Below are 11,076 nucleotides of genomic sequence, written 5' to 3'. Positions count from 1 at the left end.
TGCTATAAAGTGTATAAAAGTATATGACTAAATGAGAATGAAAGTTGCACGCTATACTTGCATAACGAACGACATACTTCATAGATTTAAATTGGAGCTACCTCTTATCCAAATATTTATGTTAATACCAAAATTAACCTTCCTAATTATGTTTGTGCAATGATTATGTTAAGCTAATCAATAACCAATGTAAGATTAAATCAATAAATTATTTGTTTCTTTATAAAGTAAGTTATTGAGAGAGGATGAGAAGGAGAATATACGAGTTCTGGAAAAACTCAAAAAAAAAATTAAATCTGAACCATCAAACTACCCAGACATACTTCAAATTTAGTTTTTTGTTGCTTGAATTGGCCAAAAATTTCTGAAAATGATAAATTTTTATAGCTTGATTTGGGCTAAGTCAAACATATTTGGCTACAAGATCTAAAGAACATGTAGCCGAACTTATCTGCAAATGTAGTTCGGCTAATTTTTATGAATGCACAAGTAGATGAACTTAGTTTTAATGGAGTTTTTGCTTTTAGAAAAAAGTTCAGTTGGGAGGAAAAAAATTACGACATGACCGAACTTTTATCTAAAAAATTCGGCAAGGAAATCAGAAAGTTCGGCTAGCATTTTTGTTTTTTGCTAAACAGTCGAACTGTTCTTCATTTCCTTCAAGTTCAGCTAGTTCGACAAAGTCTTTTCACAAAATTCCTAACCGAACTTCTCTCTACAACTTCAATTTTTATGATTAGTACTCACTCAATTTATCAATTACAAATATATAAAGAAGACATGGGTTAGTCGGGAAGTACCTCTAATATACAAATTTATAAAATACGGATTTAAAACGATTATGAAATAGAAAATAAAACAAGAGGATAAGATAAAAGTTTAAAATGAAATTTGGTTAGTAAAAAAATATTATGTTTATTGATTAGAATTTTGATTAAGTTAGTAGGATTATGAGAGAGTTTATTTAGTTAGTCATAATTTAAACTAAAGTAAAGAATAAGATAGTAATTTCCTAACTTTTGGACAACCCTTGTAAATATGGGGAAGGTGGACTAAGTACATCATGGTTCCCCAAAAATTATGGTCCCCGAAAAATCGTTCTTCAATTACAAGCAGATAGTATAAGTGTATAACTATCAACCACTATATAAGACCACTAACATAAAATTTTGGAACCCAACGATTCGAGGCTGTAAGCAATAGCCTAGCAGGCCTGGTCCATAAGACGACTCTACTTCTGCCTACCATTCATTATCTACGACTACTAGTACAATCACTTGATCACCTAACTAATCCTAGATTCAAAAGGACAACACTCTATTGCGTCCATACTATTTGAATGGTCAATAATTCTACAGATTACATATCATAAAAGAGCTATTAAGAGTGTTTTTCGTGACCAGGGTCAGCCGACGATTTTCCACACCCAAGCTAGAAACGAACACCCCAGCAGAGCAACTCCCCAGGGCCGTCTTATATATAAACAATTTAAAAATATACTTTTCTTCAACAATTTAAAATTGGCGTAATCTATATATATAAACATGTATATTAACTAAATTTTCTTTTGCAAATCCCAAATTGGAAATCTCTTTAGGTTTATGACAGTGTTGGTAAATGTTAATAAAAAAAATAACGTGTAAAAATGAATTTACATTATGTAGTATGAGTAAACATTACCTCCATTTTTTTAAGTGTACGCGTAAGACAAACACATCTGGTAATAGGTGATAAAATAATATCTAAATTTATCGACTCGAGCGTAAATATTAACATATATTTATAATCTCGCTCAAGAAGGTGTCTTAGAGTGAATGCTCAACTGGACCTATAAACCTTGGTATGTCAAGTATATTTTCAAATTTAGATTCCAAAATTATTTCTTAGTTTTGCCTACTATAGTTAGCTTCGGCTTGGAATAGATTAGGTAACAAAGTCTTAGGATTTTCCTCAGGAAGAATGAAAAAATTGAAGATCACACGAATACATCAATTTGAAGAAACTTTGTCGAGGTAAGTAATTAAGATTGGTCTTTTCTTTCCGACTCTTTTCTATTTTTTTTTATCTATCTGTCGTAGCAAAAGTTGAGGACTCTAGTAAATGATCATATTCGAAGAATATCATATCACGGATTAGCTTTTGTTAAGTCTAGTGATGTTTCAACTTTTCTAGCTCTTTGTTGTCGAGAACTCGAAACTAAGATTAAGATAGAAAGCACATGAAAATATCATGACTTGCAAATTCATTCTTGAGTTTTTAAAGTTTTGTTTTCGTAGTTTACAACTAATGTTATTCACTCACCTAAGTTCACAAACTCAAAAGTTTGAGTTTGTGAATCTATTGCTTGTAGAATTCAAAAAAATAAAGTCAATAAGTCAGTTGTGTTCTTAAACATAAATAGGTGTGTTCGCAAACCTAAATAGGTGAGTTCGCGAACCTATTGTAGAGAATTTCTTCTGATAACTTTTTGACATTTGAATTTGGGAGCCTAAAAGGTTGAGTTTGTGAACCTAATGAATAAAGTTTCTCCTGAGACTTAATTTTATTTGAGTTTGCAAACCTAAAAGAGCGAGTTCTTGAACCTAGTACAAGAAAATTCTCTTGTGGCTTCTTGAATATTTGAGTTTGCAAACTTAAAGGCTTGAGTATTTCCTGTAACTTTGTTTACATTTGAGTTCAAGAACCTACAAAGATTTTGAATTGTATTTACTTTCTTATGAGTTCAGTAACTCATTGCTTGAGTTCACAGACCTAAAATATTAATGTGTGAACCTAATACACTATTGGATTTGGACTCATTCATTCTTCTTTACTTTAATAGGAGAACTTTTGTACACGCTTACGAATTGCTTTTTCTTAGCTAATTTTTTCTACGGAAAGTTTTAATATAAGAATCTATCTAGCTCGAGATTCAAACTTTTAGATATTTTTACATTGTTGACGCTTTGTACACATTATCTATTCTTAGTAGTTCGGAGCTATCTTCGGTAGTAGTTTTTTCATATAATTTACTTGAGCTAACAATTTTCTACAGCTTCAAACTATGGAAAGAACCTCATTGAAAGTCTAACTCTTACCAAAGTAATAAATTTTTATATCCAAGGAAACAACTTAGGTTCAGCAATCGAGAGTTAACTCTGGTTGTCAGAAATTTATTGTTTACACCTTAATCAACCCATCCTTGATTAATTATTATACAATACTAAAAACATAACTTTCAGAGCATTGCTCGGTTGAACTCACCAAGCGTTGGTATGTCAAGTTTTGTTGTCATATTTTAGTATCCAAACTCAATTAGAGTCGCTTGATTAAGATTACTAAAGTCAACTTCATTTAGGTTTGACTAGAAAGTCTAGGAATGTTGAGACATACAAGTATTACCTTGAAGACCTGAAGAATATGAAAACGGCTATAACGAAGACGTCATCCTTCCACTTGAGGTTAGTGATACTGACATGACTTGTTTCCATTCCTATCGTTAGTTTCAAGTCATCTAAAATTGAAAACATAACATGCGAGGTTATATTTAATACTCTAGTATTAGACTTGGTCATTTTATTATGATCAAAGTGTCAAGGAAGAATATTGAATTACGAAGTATAACGTTTATATTTTGAACTTCGTAAATGCGACATCGACATAATCTATATAACTTTTTACTTGATTATGTATTGGATATAGGTGTAATTTCATCTTAGGAAACTATGTTTCATTACATATGTTTAAAGAAAGTATATATACGAACTTGTTTCGTAATAGAAAACAATAAATAGGGGTGTTGGTCTGGTTTTCTATGAAGATCTATTGGATGACCAATTGAACCTAAGATGGAAATTCAGGTAGAATCGATCTTACTTTATATTGAGATTCAAGGTAGAAACGGTCCCTACCAACTTTATGATACATGGTAGAACCGATCCTAGCTATTGGTGGGAGACTTGGTAGAACCGATCCTTACCTATATTGGGAGTCTTGATAGAAACAATCCTAGCTATTATTGGGGGACCTGGTAGAACCGGTCCATACCTATATTGGAAGACTTGGTATAACCGATCCCTACCTATGTTGGGAGTCATGGTAGAACCGATCCCAAGAGCAAAACCGATTTTCAATATTCAAATATTACTTTACGGTATTGTGTGACTTTGGAATTTGGGTTTGCCAAATAGGAAAGTTCTAGATGTCGACATAATTTGAACATGTGCATAATTCTTATCTCTAATTGTACAAAGATATTCCTTGATACTCAAGGTGATCCCAAACCGAAATATTGATAATATTTTAATTGATATTTTCGAATTATATGTTTTTGATTTGCAGCAATCAAAACATATCTCTTGAAAAATTATATTACTTAAGTGTTAAACTAATATTAAATACTCATAAAAAGAGATTTCGGAAATACAGGTTGGATATTAGTTGGAAATATGAAAACTGAAATTAGGTACATATTGCATATCTTGAGAATCTTTCGGTTTTGGAATTTCCTTGTTGTCCAAACAACCTTGATCTATAAATAGTTGAGTTTGCATTTCATGAAAACTATCCAAAGACCCGGGAAAACTTCATTCGTATTGTTTCTGGTGAAGCCGACTATCCGGAGAAGAAAGTACCCTAATTATGCGAAATCTCTTACGTCCCCTCGTTTAAAGACTTCTGTGAGATCAAGAATCTCTACGAGTACCGTTGGTGGCAAAATAGATAATTGCATTATTATTTTAGTTTTTGATTATTGATTTGATTGAATAACGGTTGTTGCAACTTTGATTGCACCTAGTTTGATTATTATTGAGAGCCTTCTCTTCTGACATAAGATCACTCAAACTAGATCAAAGTATTGGCGGGATCTTCAGAACTGTTTTTAGATCTGAAGACCACTTGTGATCATCCATTATTAACAGACTCTGTTATGTGTCTGATCGATCATAAGTGGAATCAAGTTTGTGTTGTGCAGGTACAAATGAAGAAAATTAAATATATGAAGACAAGAAGATTTTTCTAATTGGTTTTCGCATCTCGTCATATTTCTGATTGATAATCTTTTAATTAATATTTTTGAATTATATGTTTTTGATTTGCAGCAATCAAAACATATATCTTGAAAAATTATATTAGTCAAGTGCTAAACTAATATTAGATATTCATAAAAAGATATTTCGGAATTACAGGTTGGATATTAGTTGGAAATATGAAAACTGAAATTAGGTACATATTGCATATCTTGAGAATCTTTCGGTTTTGGAATTTCCTTGTTGTCCAAACAAACTTGATCTATAAATAGTTGAGTTTGCATTTCATGAAAACCATCCAAAGACCCATGCAAACTTCATTCGTGTTGTTTCTGGTGAAGCCGACTATCCGAGAGGAAAGTACCCTAATTATGTGAAATCTCTTACGTCCGCTCGTTTAAAGAATTCTGTGGGATCAAGAAGCTCTATGAGTACCGTTGGTGGGAAACTAGATATTTGAATTTTTGTTTTAGTTTTTGATTATTGATTTGATTGACTAACGGTTGTTGCAACTTTGATTGCACCTAGTATGATTATTCTTGAGAGCCTTCTCTTCTGACATATGGTCACTCAAACTAGATCAAAGTATTGGCAGGATCTTCAGAACTGTCTGAAGACAACTTGTGATCTTCCATTGTTAACAGACTTTGTTTTATGTCTGATCGATCATAAGTGGAATCAAGTTTGTGTTGTGCAGGTACAAATGAAGGAAATTAAATTTATGAAGACAAGAAGATTTTTCTGATTGGTTTTCGCATCTCGTCATATTTGTGCACACATCTTGATCGGTTGGGATCCGAATAGGATCTAATTTATCTCTGGTAGATTTGATATAGTAGTTGTATAGATCAGCAACTATCATTTGGTGGTATTCTACAGTATCCGAATCTGATAATTATGAGTATAGATATGATTATTTCAGATTTGGATTGATCTTACCCGACAAAGGAGTTTACTTCTTAAATGGAAGAGACTTTATCAAAACTCAACATATCTTTTCTTAAAATATTATTGGAGTAATTAGCAAACAGCTTTGTTCCTTTACTGTTTGGAAGACGATCAAAAAGAGTTGAGTGCTTAAGGCTTTACATCGGTAAAGCAACTCAAGATAGTGATATCTGTCTTGGGATTCATGTGCATTGGACAGCGGTTGTAGGCGTAGGAATACTAATGGACCTAAGTAAATAGAGGTAGATTAGTTGGTCTCAACTATACGAAATTGGCTTTGTTCTTTGTATATCGGCTTAATTCTGAGAGTATTCGAAATTGAACTAGGTCCTAGGGTTTGTCTGCATTTACGGTTTCCTTGTTAATAAAATATTGTTGTGTCATTTACTTTACTTCCGCATTATAATTATTTTATTATCATAAAGTAAATAACACTACGTTAAACGCAATACAATTGATTGTAATCCTGTATTAAATCAGTTTCGAACCGTAACTATTATCAAGTGTATACTTTGTTGTCGTATTGTCTCGACTTTTTCCATAGATTATCACATTTGGTATCAGACTTATAGGTTTAAACGAAAATACTATGGTATACTTGGGTACCCTCGTCATTTGAACAATCCATGCACGCTTGCATATCTTGTTGAAATTTTTTTCCTTGAAATACCTAGTATGTTCGTCATCTAAGGTTCGACTTTGGAAGATACAGGTATACAACCTATCTTCAAAAGATAGGTAGTTTAACGTGTATTTGTATTCATTTTGTTTGTGATTCTTCTTTATTCTAATGCCCTTCTCTTATAATATATGGCCTTTCAAGAATTACTGATCAAAATCATATTTGATAGATAAATTAAAAGACGATTGAGTATAAATTTATATATTGAAATCATTTCTATAAGTTTTCCACAATAATTCATCTTGGACTTTGATCAAGATTTATATTCTTGTGTAAATAGTTCATTAGTATCCTTATAACTTTTGAAGAGAATAACCCTGGTTATGGTGATTAGATTCGTCCAAATCAGGGAATAGATTTATGTCTGTTTGATCTAGCATCATAAAGGAAATAATCAGGCATCATGTTGGAAGAAGGGAAGCGCTGGTCTTCAGGAAGAACTATGGAGAAATTCTTAGGTATGTAAAGGAAATCAGTTAGGGGAATCAAGTGCGCAGGTTCTTGCGAGAATCAAGAGATACTTCGGCATAACTACAACAAAGTAGATTGGATGGTTTATTTTTTCTCAACAACATTCTAGAATGAAGATCTTATAATACATTATATCTTCAAACTGGATGAGGTCCCGTATTTTTTTTTTTTTTTTTTTTTGCTTTGTCATTTTTCTGGTTACAAAAATCTTTGGTGTGGGCTTTGCATTATTTTTACCTTTCATATTATATTAATTTTACCTTTATAATAAAAAGTACAAACAAGTTGTACGTTAATCAATCCTCATGATTCAAAAATATTTCACTAAGATTATCTGAGTTTCTTATTTGTTTTACTCCTGACTAAAGTTCACGCGAGGAATTGTCTATAAGTTTTATAACGAAAAAGTTGATGGTATACTTGGTAACCTCCCCTCTTCAATGTGTAATGCTAGAAATCAATGTAAATGTTAATGTTAGAGCATTGCTCGGTCGAACTCGTAATTGTTGCTATCTCAAGCTTGTTTGTCAAGTTTAGTTGATAAAAACTATATTCTTGATTTCTGTCTACTTATAGCTATGTCTCGGATTAGGATAGAATGTGTAGTTGAGCTTTAGACTTCACGGCGTTCATTAATTGAGGAAGAAGATCTACTGAAGATCTTGGAGGAACTTCATCAACAAAAGGTATGTGGAGACTAAAACTTATCCATCACTCAGAAGTCTATTCAATTTTATCTTCTAATGAGATAAGTCGTATAGCTATATAGACTTTTACATTATACACATTTGATATTTCGACCCGAGTTTATCTCGTATATTTATTTCTCTGAATACTTGTTGTAAGCTTCTAGCTTTTGCTAAGTTCATCGCATTCTTGACGAGTTTAGTTGGAAACAATTTACTTGTTGGAAACTAAATATTAAGTCAAACGATGATATTGTGAAAATTGCCTTGAACATCTTATATGGTTTGTGTGAGACAGTCATTTTATGTTAACTCGGAAAGTTTCATATTGATCATTTAATCACATGAGAGTTACTTGAATCTAGTGGTATGTGTAATATTAGCATTTTCGTCTTCTAAGGATGTTTCAATGATCAAAACAAGAGTTTAGAACAATTACCTGTGTCTGGATACAACATGGTACGCGTACTCAATATGCTAACTGTATTGTAATAATTCAGGTCCGGAACTCTTGTTTGCGTACCTAGTATGCGAACAGATTTACTTGAGAAGGTCCGGAACTCTTGTTTGTGTACCTAGTATGCGGACGGGTTTACCCGAGTTGGGCCAGGGGAAATTGTTTGCGAACCTGGTTTGCGAACGGCTGGACAAGACCAAGGTCCGGATATGATGTTCGCTTACCCAGTTTGCGAACACAGTGGTGAAGTTCTAAAATCGGTAATGTATGATTCTCATACTCATGAACCAAAACATTTATGAAACAAGGAATGCAAATTAACTTTGCAAACCATGGCTGAATATTCATGAATCGGTTCTTGTAGTACTTTGTACAATCATTAATCAAAACGATATAGTTTCAAATGGTTCATATATATTTCTATGAGATGGTGAACATTTGAACAACTCTTATGAAACACATTTAGATTCATTTGATTATCTATCCTGATTGATTGATCATCATATTTGGTCTACAGGGTTAGATGAATGTGGCTAACCTATAAGTGTTCATATGGCTAACTTTGGTTGATTATTGTTGAACCAACAAAGTATACACGTTCAGGTACGGTTACCCATATCTAAATATAGGTATATTTCATTTGTGTGTATCAAGATAATATCATCTAACAGTGGAAGTTTATTGCTTAGTTTCTAAGCAGACTTAGCTTGAATCTTAAATCAGGAGTTCATCTAACGGTGAATATTAATTGCTTTGTTATTAAGCTAAACCTAACTTTGATTGTAAGCAACCCTGATTTGAAAGGCTATATAAGGGAGAACTCTAGCATATGGGAAACCTAATCCCGGCACTTCTATGTGTCCTAGTTGCAAACTAGAGTCGATTCTCCTTTAACATAGGTTTTTCCAAAACCATTATATGTTAACGACTTGAAGACTTCAATTGGGATTCGTGAAGTCAGATCCAACTATTTTCTTTGTAGTTGCGTATTCTGATCTTACTTTTTCTATCGCATTGAGTTTTATCCTCTCTAAGATTTACTCGAGATTTATCTCCGATGGGTAAGATATAAAAAGTAATCACAACAGTTCTTCGCATATCAAAAGACAGAATAAACAAAACCAAGAATAGACATATTTGTGGGAGACAGATTTGTTTACAAGTCTTCAACTTTGGGTAGTAGCAACTCTTAGTTGTGGGTGAGATCAGCTAAGGGAATCAAGTGCGCAGAATCCGGCGTGGTTATGGAGGCGTAAGCAACACGATTGTACCTTAATCGGTGTGAGACTTGGTTAGGGCTCAACTACATTCCAGTCCGAAGTTATCTTTTAGTAGGCTGGTGTCTGTAGCGGCTTAATACAATGTGGTGTTCAATCTGGACAGGGTCCTGGGGTTTTTCTGCATTTGTGGTTTCCTCGTTAACAATATTTATGGTGTTTGTGTTATTATTTTTTCGCATTATATTTGTTTATATAATTGAAATATCACAGCTTGTACATTGTTCAATCACAGTTGATAACTCCGACCTTGTTGGATATAACTTGATTGACACTTGGGCATTGGTCTTTGGTACCGTCCAAGTTATTTATTATATCAATCAGGCTTATAGGTTTTTATATGTTCGATTTGCTGATTATATTGAGAAATAGAGATAAAGCTCTTTGATATCTTTCTTGATTGAGCTCGCTTTTAAAGAACAGAAAAATCATTAGCCACTACAACCTTTGATTAAAGAAGGAACAGAAAAATCTAAGAACCCCGAAAACAGGAATTGAAAATTCAAGGAAATACCAATTGGTCCTACAAATAATATATTAGAGAGAGTCTAGTCCAATTGACCTAGTCAATTGTCTGTTTGGTCCTATTTGGTAATATAAATTATAGTTTGGTCCTAAAAATTATAGTTTGGTCCTAGGGTGATGTCATGGATGATGTAAATGTCATCTTGTAGTGGCAGAAATACCCTTTTGGATAAGGACCGTATATATAGTCAAAAAGTAAGAGAGAAGAAATCATTCTCAGATTTACTTTCTCTCTCCTATATTTTCAGATCTAGAATTTCTCTCTCTTTTTTTCTTTTTTTCTTTTTTTATTTGCTTCCTGCTAGTGATGAAGAAGATGAAGATGATGATGAACGATTCTTTATTCTCTCTATTTTTTTCTCTGCTAGTGATGAATATGAAGATGATGATGATGATGATGAATACGATGAAGGTTTTGCGTTTTTTTTCTTTTTGTTGTTTTGATCTGTTTTGATGATGAAGACGGTGAGGTTGAAGATTCTGCTGCTATTTATGATGATGATGAACCTTTATCATATTCACATGCTTGGGTAAGTTTCGAATCTATAAAAGAAGATGAATATGACGGAGTTCATTGCTGGAATGAACTCTGGTTTGTGATGAAGATTTTGATGTTTTTTTGTCTATTGTTGCTGCTGATGATGGAGAGGATGAAGATGAGTTGTTGCTGCTGATGAAGAAGATGAAGATGACGGAGTTCATTTTCAGGAATGAACTCTGGTTTGTGATGCTGCTACTGTTGAAGTTCTTCTTCGTCGCTGCTGCTGCTGAAGATGTAAACTAGTTTTTTCTTGATTTTAATCAGTTGTTGCATCCGTTTTGATAAAGACGACGATGAAATAGATCTGTTTGATAAAGAAACAACACGAGTTGATGAAGACGACGATGAAACAGATCTGTTTAATAAAGAAACAACACGAGTTGATGAAGACGACGATGATGAAAACGAGTTTTTTTTTTCTTGATTTTAATCTGTTGCTGCATCTGTTTGATAAAGACGATGATGAAAACGAGTTTTTTT

This window comes from Papaver somniferum, chromosome 5, assembly GCF_003573695.1.
Source record: "Papaver somniferum cultivar HN1 chromosome 5, ASM357369v1, whole genome shotgun sequence".
Lineage (NCBI taxonomy): Eukaryota > Viridiplantae > Streptophyta > Magnoliopsida > Ranunculales > Papaveraceae > Papaver > Papaver somniferum.
Note: the sequence above shows the minus strand (reverse complement) of the source record.